Source organism: Onychomys torridus, unplaced genomic scaffold (assembly GCF_903995425.1).
Source record: "Onychomys torridus unplaced genomic scaffold, mOncTor1.1, whole genome shotgun sequence".
In the NCBI taxonomy this organism is placed as follows: domain Eukaryota; kingdom Metazoa; phylum Chordata; class Mammalia; order Rodentia; family Cricetidae; genus Onychomys; species Onychomys torridus.
In genome coordinates this window covers 614-12,112 of record NW_023412827.1, presented here as the reverse complement: position 1 = coordinate 12,112, position 11,499 = coordinate 614, and the positions used below count along the sequence as shown (strand labels likewise).

Below are 11,499 nucleotides of genomic sequence, written 5' to 3'. Positions count from 1 at the left end.
TCCCCAAGTCTGACCTCACCCCTCTCCCCTGGGAAACAAGGACAGGGATATTTACATTCACTCTGACAGTCTTTGAAGCCTCTGTAACCACGTGGGGAAAAGACTGAGAAACTTTGGTAGAGGGTTACCCATGCTTCAATTTTTCCTTCCAAAATGGGATGAGAAAGACTTAAGATTCTTCCGTTGTAGTTTTATATGATGTAAAACCTGCATGGTCACCATGGCTGAGTGTGCATCCCAGAGACAGGCACAACACTCACGTTGTGAACAAGCATCACCGTCCAGATTAGAAACTCCGTCTATTTGTTGGAGCTCCTAGCAGTGGGATCAGGACCTGAGCTGGCTTTTGGGGATCCATTCCACATGCTCGGTTGCCTCATCCAACCTTGATGCAGGAGGAGGAGCTTGGTCCTGCCTCAACTTGATGTGCCATGCTTTGTTGACTCCCATGGGAGGCCTGCCCCTTTCTGAATGGAAATGGAGGAAGAGAGGGTGGGGGAGGGTAGGAGGGGTGGGGAGGGAACAGGAGGAGAGAAAGGAGGGGAAACTGTGGTCAGTATGTAAAATAAATGAAAAAATAATTGAAAAAAAAAAAAAAGAACTCACTCCATTTTGCATGAACCTGCTCCTTAAGTCATGACTCCTCCCCACAGCCACACAGATCCTCTGCAGACCTCACTGACACAGGTCCTCACATGGGATGTGCAGGGTATTTCACTTACTCTGGTATCCTTGAGTTTCATCCATGCGTTAGCATGTGTCAGACTCTCCTGCTTCTTAAATAGGGAAGAAGATTTCATATGTGTTCTCTCACACTTTCATATCCATTTGTGCATACATAGACACTCAAGTTGGTCGTCTGAATTACCTTGCTGTGAGTGTGGGTGTCAAATGTCTGACTGTTCTTTTCGGGTTGCTCAGAAATGGGATACTGGACCACGTAACTGTGGTGGTATTTTGTTTGTGCTCTAACAAATAAAGCTGGCCTGGAGATCAGAGTGCGGAGCTAGCCTCTAGTTAACCATAGAGGCCAGGCTGTGGTGGCACACACCTTTATTCCCAACACTTAGGATCTCAAGCCTTTGATCTCAGCACTTGAGAGGAAGAAACAGGAAGTGATAAGGCAGGGTGGAGACAGGAGCTCTGCTCTTTTAATCTGAGGATTCCTAGAGGTAAGAAGCAGCTGCTCTGCTTCTCTGATCTTTCAGCTTTAAACCTGATATCGACTGGGGGCAGGGCTTATTATTAAGACCTATTAGAATGCGTGTTACACATGACAACTCTGAACTTTGTGTTTACCCTCTCTCCCTGGTTAACACAGACAAGTGCCATGGACTTAAGGCCATGCTGTGGCATGTCCGTGACACCAGCCAACCCTCCCTGGTGACTAAGGATTGTGGTGGCCCATACTGCAGAGATGCCTGTTGTGGTGGCTCCCAGGCCCCTCCCTGACCACCAGCCCATCTTCTCCATCTATTTGGGAATCTACTGAACATGATACTTCATCCCCCCTCTCTCTAAAGCTCACTGGCAAACCCCTCAGTTCTCAGGAGAGTCTTCAAGGTGAATGCCAGCCTCTGAGTCACTTTCTAATCCTCTGTTAAACTGGAATCACCAGGCTCCTGTGTCCACTCAGCAAATGTGTCTAATGCTCCTGACCATGGTGACCATTGTATCCATCACAGAGGGCAGAGTTATCTGTGCTCCAACACAGAAGTACTATGATTGTGGGTTCAGTTCTATTGTCTTACACTGAGTTCTAATTTTCATGATGTTTCCACATTATTCAAGCCTGATGCACTGTGCATACAACATATAGGGTTGTCCCGAGGATGAGTGTGGAAGCCAGGCTGCAATGTCAGGACCTTTCCACTCCCAGGCAGCTGCCCAGGGATGTCGTCAGGGGTCCAATTTCCTTCCCTGTGCTTTGTAGTCCTGGCAGGTTGTCTGTGTTGATGCCTTGTATGACTTCAGAAATCCCATGTCACGTGCTCAGTTGGAAAAATTCCAGTCCCCTCCGTGGTCCCTAGAGAAAGGGAGGTCATCAGGGAAGTGAGCCTCTGTTCTGAGGCAGCCAGTGAAGTATCCACCTCCTCTGAGTTCAGTCCTTTTCAGGATGTGTGCTGGGCTGTGGCAACCACAATGGCCCTGTGCCTTGGCTGCTGACCCCTCTGAGCTCCACTAGACGGTGCTGGTGTTCACCCTCCGCCTCCCAAAGCCACTGCAGGGAGGCTTCCTATTGCATTAAGATCACATACCCGCTTTTTAAATCTATTTATTTTACATCCCAGTCACACTCTCCCGTCCTCCATTCCAAGTCTCCCTCCCCTATTTCCGCTTCCACTCCCCAAACCCCTCCTCTTCCATCTCCATCCAGGAAAGGGCAGGTCTCCTTTGAGTATCAAGAAAACGGGGCATATCAAGTTGTAGTAAGACTAAGTACCTCCCCGTGTTTTAAGGCAGGGCAAGGAGATCCAGTATGAGAAGAAAGTCCCAAAAGCCAGTAAAGGAGTTGGAGACAGCCCCTGTCCCTGCTGTTAGGAGTCCCATAAGGGGACCAAGCCACACAACTATAACATATGTGAAAAAAGTATAATAACTGTGGGATAGAAGGATACTGGTGCTATAACCACCTGAACTCGGGCAGTGAAAGAGAAAGAGAGTGAAGAACTAGGCACTAAGGCTCAGATGGGGATAAGAAACTGTGGTGGAATAATTCACAGAGCTAAGCAACCACTAGATAGTGAGGAATGGATGGGGATAGGTGGCCCGTTTAAATCTATGAAAAAGTAAAGTATTAATAATAATAAAGAAGATCACAGCCCCATTGGCTGCAAGTGCCTCAGGACCAAAGGTCTTTTCAGCATCCCAACCTCTGATGTGGCAGCCACCCTGGGTGACATTTCTTGCCAGGTCAACTGAGCCATTCTTTAGTAGATCTTCAGGATGGGCTCTGCTTGTGTAGTTGGAGGTTGATACCCATATGTATCTTTCACATGAATCTGCAGACAGATTCTACAGCCCCAACCCTGGCTCTATTCAAGAGTGTACTAGTCTTCCAGTCCATTCTATGCCCTGATCAGCGAGTCTCCATTATGGCCATCCCCATAGCCTTCTTGGACATTTTCATGGTTCTGTGCATCTCACTGTGGTGTCCTCTGACTGTCGAGATAAAGCCAAGCAGATGAAAAAGGGAAGAATTGAAAAAAAGAAGGGCTACAGAAAAAAATAACTTTAAAAAGGAAAGCGCGCTCCCAAGTGTCTATTGTCTGAATGTGGATCTTGGCTTGAGTCTTGCTGGTTCCTGAACTGTGGTATGAAAGCCATTACCTCGCAATATACCTGCACCCACCTGGAAAAAAAAACACATCCGCCCCCCCCATTATCAATAATGATGATGTGTTGATTTGACAAGACATTGAGATGTTTAGTTTTTTCAGAAATGATTCTAGAACTCCAAATATATAGTAAATTTAGAGTTGCCAGCAGTAGCATGAAGTGTCACCTGCTGTCCTTCTCTGAGAAGCTGGATTGAGATGGCCATCAAGCCCCAAGGACTACCTGTGGGATGATGCCCATCTTGATGTAATGGTGAGCTGATCCCTGGAAGTCAGCCTTGCTTCAAGTGCCTTCTGAGAAAAGGGAGAACTATTCAACAGCCACGTGAGCTTAGACACAAGAGATTCAGCCGGGCAGTGGATTTTGACCCCAAGTAGTGTGAGTAGGGGGAGTCTGCTACGGGAAATGCTGGGGCCCTCTGAGAGGAAGCAATGCATGGTGTTTCCAGGGTGCATCACAGCAGCTTGAGACATAAGAAACCCACGTAGATAGACATGCAGGTGCCAGACTTGGTGAACGCAATGCACTACTATATGCGTCAACAGACCCCAGGATGAGGGCCTGTGTGGAGATGGAGGAAGAGGAGAGATAAATGTTCTGCTGGAGAGAGTAAGTGGGGAGAGCAGGGTCATGGGAGAGATGATCCCATCATCTGTGATGGTGGGTCTTTCTTCCTGAAGTGCACAGAGAACTCGCAACCAAGGTGTCAGGGATGGAGAGGGACTTGGGGTGGAGCTAGGTTGTTCCTTTCCTTGGGTCAGCCAGGAGGGTGGGACTAGAGTGGGTGGTGCTCTAGAGCGGTGCCTATTGTGTTGGCTGGGCTTTATTCAGGAAGGTGAGACTTTCACTTTCAGTTGCCGGGTATAACCAGCAGTCAGCTGCTTCTTATTGGGACGCTGATGTGCAACCAGTGAGCTGATGTGCAAGACAAGATTCCAGCACAACCACAGGAAGATTTTTTTGGTAAGTTGGGGACCTCTTAAGCTCCCCTACCTGCTCATCCTCCCAGCCACCCTTGAAGAGAAAGACGATCAAGGTCAGACATCAGCCCAGGACACAGACTAGACTTGCAGCCATGCCGGCTCTGGTTGTTGCTTTCTCCCTCTCTGCCGTAACACCAGACAAGGTAGAACCCCTTAGATGAGATCACCAAGGTCCTCGGGATTCTGCTGAAGTGCCAATCTGCCTGAGACCTAGCCAGCAGGCTCCCAGAGGAAAGTGGTTGTTGTGGGTCCCTGCTCTTTTGGAGATGGAGGAAATGAAGAGTGTAGAGGAAGACAGGCTTGCTGGTTCTTGTGTCCTGTGTATCCAGAGGTCTGCCCAGGGCAGTGATTGCTACCAAGACCGGATGGGACAAATATTGACTGGTGAGATGCAAGGTACCCAAGAGTGGTGACACACACACACACACACACACACACACACACACACACACACACACGGTTTCTGAGCATGCATCTGTGCTAGGCCCTGGGGGAATCTGAGTCTTGTTGAGGATTCTGTGGGGCAGGATGAGCAGGTGGGTGGCATGCCTGCTTCCCCTGGGACTCCCCAGGCTCTTCCCAGCCTGGGAGGGGTGGAGAAGGAAGACAGGCTGTCCTGTGTGTTTGGGGGGGGGGGTAAGGTACCATGTGGGGCATGGAAGGAGAAGTTACAACACTACATATTCAGCGTTATGAGCCCTGTCATCACAAGTCAAGGGCCAGACCACAGGTGGGGGTGGAAGAGATTATCTCTGTGCCTGTAAAAGCAGAAAGTCCTAGAAACTTTAAGATCATTATTATTGTTGTTTTACTCTGACTGGGCTTGAACTTGACACTGGGAGCTAATTGAAGAGTCTCGGGTTGATGCTGTCCTGAGCTTTCCTTGTCTTCTTGCCCTAGAAGACTTCCCACAGCCACTGGGAATGGAGACTTGCAGAGAGCCTCCACTTTGCCCCACTGCAGAGCTTGTACACAGGAAAGGAAAGGGAGAAGCCCAGCCTGGGCTTCCAGCTGGCCTTCGGAAGGAAAGGGCTGGGGTCACCTACACATCCTGCTGGCTCACATCCACAGGATGCCAGTGATGAGAGGCTCTGTGTGTGGGAGGTTAGCAGGAGGGCTTAAGGGAAGGTTGAAGGACATCTGGCCTTTCCTTTCAATGTAAAGCAGTACTCGCAAAGAATAGCACTCATCCTTTCTCTCCAAGGCAAGGTGCCTCGGTACATTTGAGACTAGAGAAGCTTACTGTGCAGATAGGACTTACAGAGATAGATGTTTATGTAGTGCACAGTAGAGGTTGGGGAGGTCAGAGGATGGCCCAGGCACCAGCTTTGGTTTCTGGCCAGACCTTCTTGATGCACCGTAATAAGGTGTCATCACACAGGTACCAGTGCAAGTGTGCAGATTCAGGGTTCGTCCTCTCTTCACAGAGTCACGAGCCCTAGCATGACAATCCAGACCCATGCACCATAGTCCTTCAGTTAATCTTGACTATCACCATTGCTACACACAGTTCCCACCCCAGGTGCCAGAACATTTCCCTTCGTCTTTGTGGAACACAGAAGTCCCTTCCCATGGCTGTCTCCAGGTGATCACCTGTTCCATGGACCTGGCAGGACAGGAGTTCTCTGCTCTGGCTAGTGTGAGGGAAGATTGAGGGGAGGCCTGGGACTGATCCTTACTCAGGAGAGCCAGGGCCTGTCACTCTTTGTCCTTAGTTGCTCTGCTATCTAGAGAGAACCATGAGACACCAGCCTCCACTGAAGCTGTCTCCACTCCATCTCACATTTTACTGTCCTCTTCCTTTTAGCCCGACTCACAGATAGCTGTGAGAAGGACCTGAGAAGGACCCCACGCCTGGCACCAGAGACCCTCCAATCCTCATGGCCTCTGGAGGTGTGGACTTCTCTTCTCTGGTTGTTTCCAGAGTGTGGTCTAGAACCTTGGATCTCCACACTGAGAGCTTGTTGAGTTCAGGATAGAAAAACAGTCCCCAAAATGGAGTAATGGGAGTCCCCTCTACCTGTGTAGAAGGAGTCCTCTTTTGGCTCTGTCTTGGGACATGCTCAGGGATCCCTTCCTCCCTCCAGCCTGAAAAAGTGGAGCACAGCATGTCATGTGGCCTTGTGACAACTCCCAAAGTCTGAGGACACTCCAAACTCCCCACCACAGGAAAACTCTTGTCTGTGACCTTGATCACCCGAGGTTTCACATGCTTGGCTGCTCCTGTGAATAAGCCCTTCATCTCCTATAACATCTCACTACAGTGAGTATTGAGCAAGTGTTCCTGTTGCTATAATCAAACACTGTGACCAAAGCAACCTCGGAGGAAGGGCTTTCTTCCACTTCCATTTGCACTCCATAGTTCATCAACAAAGGCCTTCATGTCAGAAACTCAAGGAGGTAAGGAGCCACAGCAGGAGCTGATTCAGAGGCCATAGAGAAACAGTGCTCACTGGCTTTTTAGTTGTAAATCTGTATAATATCCAAATGACAGAGTCAACACCAGTCTGTCTTGAAGTCTCCTCTGCCAATAAAATTAATCCAAAACTTCAATTTGGCCTCAGGTGGATTCATAGAACAATGGCAGAAAGCAGACAGATTCTTTGTCAAAATACCATAAAATGGTTTCTAGCCTGGTTGCTAAAATCATTCCCCTCTGAAACATCTTGAGCTGGACCTCCATGGACCCCATGCTCTCAGCACGGTTGTCTTCCAAGCTCCTACTAGGAAGACCCCTTACCCCCCCCCCACTTATTCTGTTCAACCACTTTCCCAGTCCTGAGCCCCAAAGTCTTCCACATGCACCAAGAAACATCATGGTCAGGCCTGTCCCTAGTGACAACTGCTGTTTTAGTTACTTTTCCATTGCTGTGCTAAGATACCAAGATGAAAGCAACTTGTAGGAGAAAGTGTTTAATGGGGGCTTACAGTTTCAGAGGATGAGCTCATGACCGTCATGGCAGCAGGCAGGAACAGACTGGAACAATAGCTGAGAGCTTCCATCTGATCCATAGGCAGGAGGCAGAGAGGGGGAGGAGGAGACAGAGGGAGAGAGGAGGGGAACACTAACTGGGAATGGTGTGGGCTTTTGACAACTAAAAGTCCATCCCCAGTGACATGCCTTCTCCAACAAGGCCACAGTTCCCAGAAAGATCCACCAAGAGGGGACCAGGAATTCCAATATATCAGCCTATGGCGACCATCTCATTCAAACCACCACAACTAGCCTTTCTTTTCCTACAAGTAAATAGTTCTGCATTGTGAATTCTGTTTTCTTTGACACGCTGCCTTTATCCAACAAACTAATGTCACCACACTGTGAGGAGGAGATGAAAGTCCCATTCAGGGGCTCTGGTGCCAGTGTTAACATGTAAGAGCCTTAAGGCAGATGGAAGTCACTTTGCAAAGCTGTCACTTTCTGAGGCTTCAACTGTTCAGAGCAGAAGACATTTCCTTTCATTGCACAGCGCCATGACACCTCCCTGGGTATGAGTCTTCTCAGCTGCCATACCCTGATCCCTCAGGATGAGGGCTTAAACCAAGGACCTCTATTTTCTCAGTTCTGAAAGCTAAAGTTCACAGTGAAGGAATCAGGTTGGTTGGTGAGAGCACTCTTCCTGGTCTGTAGCAGCAGCCTGCTAACTGAGAGTCTGCACACAGCCTCTCCTGTGTGCATGGAGACAGAGAGGCGGGAAGGGACCAGGTGGAGGAAGGACACACAGACACAGAGATCAGTGATGATAGGTAAGTAGATAGATCAGTGGTTCTCAATCTGTGGGCTTCAACCACTTTGGAGGTTGAACAACCTTTCACCAGGGGCAACTAAGACCATCAGGAAACACAAATATTTACATTATGATCCATAACAGTAGCAAAAGTACAGTTAGGAAGTAGCAATGAAAATAATTTTATGGTTGAGGGTCACTTCAACATGAGGGACTATATTAAGGGTCACAGCATTAGGAAGGTTGAGAATCACTGACATAGATAGATAGATAGATAGATAGATAGATAGATAGATAGATAGATACAGACACGTAGATAGGTAGGTAGGTACATAGATAGATAGGTAGGTAGATAGATAGAGACAGACAGATAGACAGATCTGACATTATATATACGGTGCCTATTCTTTTTTGTTATCAGCACCATGCTTTCATAGATAGGGATGTATATTTATGACATCACCTACTCTGTTGTTACCTCACTTTCCTAGAGGCTCATCTCTAAAACTGGTTGCTGCCATACTGCCTTTTATACATGAAATGAAGATCACAACTCATTCCCTAGCACTGCTGACTCCATCAGGTACCCAGTGGCAGATGCTAAATACCTTGTCTGCTAAATGCCACACAAGCTTTGCAATTTAAACTCGGCCATGCTGTCCTCTGATCTCATTCTGTTTCTTCCCAAGTATTGAGGAGGAGACACTTCATCCAGGAAGTCACTGAGTATCTGCAGGACTCAGCAAGCAGAAGAGACCTGCAGCTCCTGTTGGCCAAAGATGACGCCTGGAAGGTGTTGGTGGCAGAGGCTGGATTGTCCAGGTCATCTCCCCTAGACCCCAGAATGCCCCCAGTTTTGCTCTGATCCCACAAACCTGTGCTCATCTACAGAATTCCCATTGGGCAAATATTTGGAAGTGAGGGCACAGGCCTTGGATGAAGGCTTCTTTGTCATGGCCATGCTAATGTGTGTCTTCACATGACTTCACACACTGACACCTATGGACTAAGAACCGTGGAGTGTCTGTGATCATCAGTGTTCCTTGTGGAGTGCAGAGTCCTGCATTTGTAAAATACCTTCCCATTGGATCTATAACACAAGTCTGTGATGTGAAGGCGATAGGTCATCCTACAGTGAAACAAGCCTTCTTTCTGATGCGCTGACCTCTTCTGTTACAGGGATGAGGAAGCTGCACTGTGTAAGCTGCTCCTAGGGCTCCCAGCCCTGGGGGACAAAGAGCAGCTTCAACAAGAGCTGCAGGACAGGAAGAGGTTTCTGGAAGCTTTTCCTGAGTTGAAAAGGAAGCTGGAGGGAAACATCAGGAAGCTCCGAGCTCTGGCTGACCACCTTGACCAGGTGCACAGAGCCTGTACCATCTCCAACCTGGTGACCAACTCCACCAGCACTGCCTCTGGAGTCCTGGGCATCCTGGGTGTAGCTCTGGCTCCTGTGACAGCAGGCGGCAGTCTGCTGCTCTCAGCCACTGGGCTGGGGCTGGGGGCAGTGGCTACTGTGACTGGTGCCGCCACTGTAGTTGTGGAGGAATCAAGCAAGTGGGCAGATGAGGCTGAAGCCAGGCGCCTGATGTCAGACACCATGGACGTTATGAAGACGCTTCTTGTCCTGGGAGAGATTGCATTCAAACTTTCTAAAAGCTCCTATGGTCTGCAAAAATTTGAAAACCTTAGGACAAAGCATTCATGCCATTAGGGCAGCCAGAGCCAACCCTAACTTAGTGGCAAATGCCAAGCTCCTTATGATGACTAGAAGAATCCCTGCCCAACGAGCTAACCAGATGCAGAATGTCTTTGAGGGCACTGCTCTGGCAATGACTAAAAAAGGCAGAATCAGAGGTGCCGCTGTTGCGGGTGCCTTCCTTGCACTGGATGTGTATTGCCTTGTAAGGGACTCAATGCATTTATATGATGGAGCAAAATCAGAGTCGGCTGAAGATCTGCGGGCCCTGGCTCAGGAGCTGGAGGAGAAGTTGAGAGAGATTGACCAGATCCACAAGACCCTCTAGGTGCCTGTGACAGCCTCCCCCAGCTACATGGAGGTCAATGGAGATGATCTGGACAGATTTGAGGCACCAAGACATCTTGTTAGAAGAGGATTGAGGTAGTTAGTTTTAACTGTATCTTGACACCATCTAGAATCATGTCAGAAGAGAGTTTCAGTGAGGGATTGTCTAGCTTGAGCTGTCCTGTGGACATGTCTGGGAAAGATTTTTCTGCATGATTCTAAATGAGGTGGGTAAATTCCTCCACCGTGGGGGGGCACATTCTCTGGGTATGGGTTCTGAACTGTCTAAGTAAGCATGCGTGAATTCATTTCTCATTACTCTGGACCGTGGATGCACTGAGCTATCTGCTTTGAGTTCCTGCCTTGACTTCCCACAGTGATGGACTACAGACAGCCTGGGACTGTAAGCCGAATGAAAGCTTTCTCTTCCCCTGGCTTCTGTCAGGTATTTATCACAGCACCAGAAGTGAAGGTTGGAAAGCAGAGAGTGTGGGATTGAGTCCACAGAACCGTGTTGAGCAGTGTGTAGTTCTGTCTCACTGTATAGTTAATATGGACGGACTGAGCGTCAAAGGAAGATGTGACAGCAGCCTGAACGAGGGACCAGAGAGGACTAGAGAATGTGGGGATGGGTCTAAAACCACACAGTGGTTTGTGGGTATGAACAGAGAGGGCTGTGTTGGTAATGAGAAGCCAGGGAAACAGAAGGGCTGGAGAAGGAGGCTCCACAGCCTACCTCCCCACAGGACAATGTGCTGTGAGCCACAGTCCTTTCTGTCCAGCATCAGCTGTACCAGCTCCCCTTTGTCCATCAGGCAGCTCCCATATGATGATGGAGATGCTGAGGATGATGCAGAGCATGGTGGTGGTGACGCACAGTGGGTAGAGCTCTTGACAAGCAGCCAGCACGTGAAGGGACAAGGTGACAGGATGGACCAATGAAATTAAAACTATTCACCATGTGTCAGGCTGGGTCAATAGTTGATTTGAGGAGAGAAGAAAGCCATGTTTGAGTACGGTCAAACAAATTGTGTGGTGGATTAATCAGCTAGTTTGGGATCATGAGACTCAGCCTGTGATCCTTGGCAACTCTCAGCTGAAGAAGAGGAAGTAAGTGAGAGATGTAGGGAGGGCTGGCCACTTGTCAAGAGCTCTACCCACTGTGCGGTCACTACCACCATCCTCAGCATCTCCATCATCATATGGGAGTTGTCTGATGGACAAAGGCGGAGTTGGTACAGCTGATTTTATATAAATTTGGTTAAATAAATATGCTGACTTTTGGGGAAAACTGTAATAAGAAACAACCAACAGCACAAGAGATGGTGACATGCGTCCAAATGGACGACAGTGTCAGCATGACCCCGCTGTAATCTTTGTTTTTATCTTTAAAGAGTAAATTTATTTGGAGAAAGCCAAAAATCTCTCA

The 11,499-nt window shown here is 48.5% G+C and overlaps 1 pseudogene; it reads left to right on the top strand.

The window, feature by feature from the left end:
• The first annotated feature begins 6,159 nt into the window (after positions 1-6,159).
• LOC118575901 lies at positions 6,160-10,071 on the top strand (annotated as a pseudogene).
• The last annotated feature ends 1,428 nt before the right edge of the window (positions 10,072-11,499 follow it).